Source organism: Marmota marmota, unplaced genomic scaffold (genome assembly GCF_001458135.2).
Source record: "Marmota marmota marmota unplaced genomic scaffold, marMar, whole genome shotgun sequence".
Lineage (NCBI taxonomy): Eukaryota > Metazoa > Chordata > Mammalia > Rodentia > Sciuridae > Marmota > Marmota marmota.
This window is the reverse complement of record NW_025999871.1, coordinates 1,984,256-1,988,975: the sequence shown is the minus strand read 5'-3', so window position 1 is coordinate 1,988,975 and position 4,720 is coordinate 1,984,256.

The following is a 4,720-nucleotide window of genomic DNA, read 5'->3' as shown; positions in this document are numbered from 1 at the left end:
GGCCCGGCTCCTCCCCTCTGGCTCGATGACAAATCGAGAGAGACTCGGGTGTCTGTGCCTCACCCCCCCCCTACCAGGAGACCAACTGTTTCTGGCGCCACTGGTATTGATGAAGTTCTCTCCTCTGCCGCTTTCTGATGACATCAGATCTCTGCCATGTTGGTATCCTATGTGAATGGCAGCATTTCGTTCCCCTGTTCTATGGCTGAATGAGCTGCAGTCAGTCGAAAACAGGGATGGTGACGTCAGCTTTCCAACATGGTGGCCGCTGGCCTCCTCTGTGGTCTGACCAGTGTGGAGAACCGAGATGGACCGCTTCCTTCCCCCGTCTCGAACCCAGAATTCAGCCCTGAGTACGGTGCTTGCACAGCTGGCAGAAACTGCAGCACTGTATCCCTGCGTCGCTATCTCCTGGTTTCCCAGCGCGCGCTGCAGACTCTAGCCGCGGGGCGATTTGCTGAATAAGCAGTGTTACCCTCCGTGTGACAAACCTCTCGCGTTTGAGTCCCCGTAGCTGATCCTCGTGCGATGGAAATCCTTCCTCCAGGTTCCGGAGCACCCCACTATTGCTGGAAATTCCTAACAAGATAGCCTTTAGCCTAGCCGTCCTGACTTGTCATACTCCCACACAGTGAAGCAGCACATGGGGGCAATGCACTCCCCTCACCGCCATCTTCCTCCATTCCCTTTTATTTCTAATTTAAAGTTTTCAATTCCTTTATCTTTATCTAAAAATTGAATCATGCTGTATTTAAATCATGAAGTTTAGTAATTTCTGAATAGTTCAGAAAAAAGTATCTGAATCTAGAAATGTTGTTGAACTTCAAATATTTTATACACACTAGTTTATTAATAATTAGAACCTCTCCTGTACTTAAAAATAAAAATTTTAAGTATTGAGATGGGTGTAGTGTTAATTTTTATTCTAAGTATAAATTAAATCCTGACATTAGAAATGAAAAAATTATCATATTTTAACTTTTCTTCTGTCCTACTCTCATTGTATTTGTGGCTATTTGTCAAACTCTTAAAAATTTATATTCTCTTTTTTAATCATAATTTCTCTACTTTTTTCTTGTTTCTGTGCACACATGAATTCCATGTTTATGCCATGCTTAATCCATGTTTTACCATACTCATATATGAGACTTTTAAAATCAACTCATAGTTTTCTGGATTTCATGGTCAAGCTAATGATTCTGAGTCTAGGCCCTTCTGGTACTACCAAATCCTCACCTTTGGGGAGATTGAGTAACTAAGTATCCCTAGACACAAACAAGTATTTCTTTCATCTAATCTTTGTCACCTCTCTCTAATTTTGATATCAAGTGGAAGGTTTGAAAATTCATGTTAATGATGGAAATTTCCCTATATAAAAAGTTACCACCTGGGCTGGGGCTGTAGCTCAGTGGACAAGTGCCCACCTCACACTTGTGAGGCACTGGGCTCAATCCTCAGCACCACATAAAAATAAATAAAGATATTGTGTCCAACTACAACTAAATGTATATATATTTTAAAGTTTCTACCTAAGGTGAAGGGCTTTAGTGAAGTGCATTGCTGTGAATACTGGCTGAATCTCTAAACTTTGCTTATGTCATCAATGGGTCATAATCTACTGCTGAGGTATTAGTAATAACTGGGCTCAAAAGAACCCTGATGTTGTACCCAGCATCAGGACAGTGATTTAGTGAACAGATAGCCTCTCCCCATTTTATTGTTATTTTTAAAGACATGGATTTTATTCTTAGATATCATTAACTCTTTGAGAATTGAGCTTCAGACCTCCAAAGAGTCTGGCTATGAAGAAAAGTGAAAGAAGGAATATCTGGAAAACCAGCCTGCCCCAGCCTGAAGAATAATCAAAGGTTATGTGTTGTCATCTTCTCTGGGCCTAAGGTAAATGGGAACTACATTTGAAGAAAGGAGAAGAGAGAAGTTTCAATTAGCATTAGAGAAGGAGAGAAGAGATGTAGAAAAAGAGCAAGATACATGGCTGAAGAAGGGAAGAATAATAAAAGTTATGATTCTCTATATAATTCCTGAGGGTCCAGGTTTGTAAGAGTAAATAGAAGATTCAGATGATCCTGGTCTTGTATCTGTGTCTTTGAGCCTAGACCACCTAAATAAAGTCTCTTTATGGCACAGAAAATGTTTTCTCTAGGCTAATTTTTCTTTTAAAAATTACATTTCCTTTTATTAATACTTCTAAGAGAATTGTAAAATAAATGAGGAGATATGGTTTGGCTCTTTATGGGAAATGAGACAGCAAAGGTCAACATATAGATTAATAGTAAATAAATCATTCCTATAGGAAAGGAGTATTTCCAGTGATGCTAGGGGACAGATTGGAACCAACTCCAACATCAAAATCATGGTTTATATTTCTGAGGACAATCTGATACTTCCAACAAAAAAATGTTTGAGGACAACCTGTTGTTTCCAACAATGTTTTGGCCTATGCATTTCCTGATGGTTCCAAGTAGAGGCCATGGGAGAGAAGGTTTCTTCATTCAAAAGAACTTAATATATATTCACGATGATTATTATAATCTGAGACATTCCTAGTACATACACCTATTCATATCTATGTGTATCCATATGTCACACACATAAAATAAGGCAGGGAAATACACATCTACCATAAATGTCCACTTTATACCAATTTAGATTATTTGCCTCTCAAAAAAATAAATAAAACTCCAAACTTTATACCATTAGAGCAGCCCAGGAAATCATATCTATCATGAGAATTCTCCTTCTTACTTAAATAACAATTTAGAGACCAGGTTCAGGTAGAAATGAGAAGTGTCCTCCATAGCATAATTCATGATTTATGTACTTGGAAGAAAGAAAACTTTGTCATGATAAACTTAGAGCTTTCAAGGCAACTCTGAATTAACAAGTCAGTTTGAAAAGCAAAGAGCATGAAAAGTACAGATTTTTATATGTTCATGCCTGGCAGTGGCAAATGTTAACTCTACACATTTCCCAGGGTAGAAAAATGAATCACATCATCAGCGCTAAGGACAAGGGACTTTGGTTAATATAATACAAGTCAAATGGAGATAACTAGCAGTCTCAAATCCATTTACAAATGACATATTGTGACATATATATATTCCACATTTTTTATTTTCACAATTTCATACGAGGAAACAGAGCTAATAAAATTGTGTCAATGCATGTTATGGATGACTGTATTTGCACAATATGTCATTTGACATGCATTGACACAATAAATACTACTCCATATTTTTAAATTGTAGTAGTAGAAACCAGTTTGTTTTCCATGCAGGTAGAAATCATGCATGTTCACTGAATGTGCCACATATCAGACCACTCCTTATGCTTATGAATATAAAAATACACATGAACACCAAGAAATAACACATCTCTTACTTTTGTTTACTTTTTCAGGAAGTTGAATTTATAGGAAGTTGGTCTGGAGAATGAACATGAGGTGGACAGAGAGTACTAGAGAGTGTCATAAGAGACATATGTGACCACCTATGAAACAATATGACAGCATGAGCCAGCAGAAAATATATTGGATTGTCAAGAGGGTGTGAGAGTTCTAAGAGAATCAAATAGGCCCAAAGTGGTAGGGTCTTCAAGAGCTGGACTTGATTTACCCAGTCCATGAACAAAAAACATCCATGTATTTTTATGGCCCATATCCTAACAACTACCTCTTCATATATCCATGTGTAATCCCCACCATCATCTCTCATTTCACAAATAAATTCCACATGCATATGAATATTTTATGTTATTTCTTCATAAAAGGTATACTCCACATTCTTTATTTTCACAATTTCATAGGAGGACATAGAGTTAATAACATCAAACTTTTATGTGATTTCATATTATATTATTATGGATCAATTTCTAATAATGTGTAGACTTTTTAAAAACATCATGAATGATATACAATTCCAGTGATATCCTTCATACACTCTATTATAATAACTGCTTTTTACTTTTATTTTAAATTTTTAATGGGAAAGTTATCTTAATAAGCGACTAAAAAAATGTGAGAGAACATACATGAATCTAATATGTGTTTAATGGCACAAAGTCCACACAATGCCTTGTATCAATTTGTTTTTATTGCTGCTGTTTTTGTTTCTGTGCCTCAGTGAGCTTCTCCTGTGTGTCCTCTGCAAGCAATGCCCTTCCTTGTGGTGAGCCGCTTCTGCCGTTTATGCAAATTATGGTCGCCATTACAAGATGGCGCTGGCTCCGCTGTGGTCTGTGACAAACAACTCCTTATTTGGGAGAGTTGGCGCATGACTTTTCATCACCCTATGAGAAAGCTCCACGTGGCTGCTTTGCATTGGGGCTTGAGATGCTTTATTAAGGCTGGGAGGGGATCCGAGAGAGAAAGAAGAAGAACTATCAGGGGCCTGAAATAAACTACTGAAAGAAGATTCCCGAGTGTTGCATCTTCCTTGCGGGCAAGGGGTTGCGACAAGTGGTGCCGAGACCCGGGGACCAGAACTTTCAGCAGTCAGGGGGGTGCACTGTAGTCCCAGGTAAGTGGGATCCGCGACCAAAGCGGGGATCGTCCCAAGTAAGTGGGATCCGCGACCAAAGCGGGGCAGCAGCTGCATTGTGTACTTTCGTTTTTACTTTCGCTTTTATTTTCTGTGTTTCTCTTGTTGTGTCATTTTGCTTTTGTTTTTTGTGCTTCTTTTGTTGTTGTGTCATGGGTGCC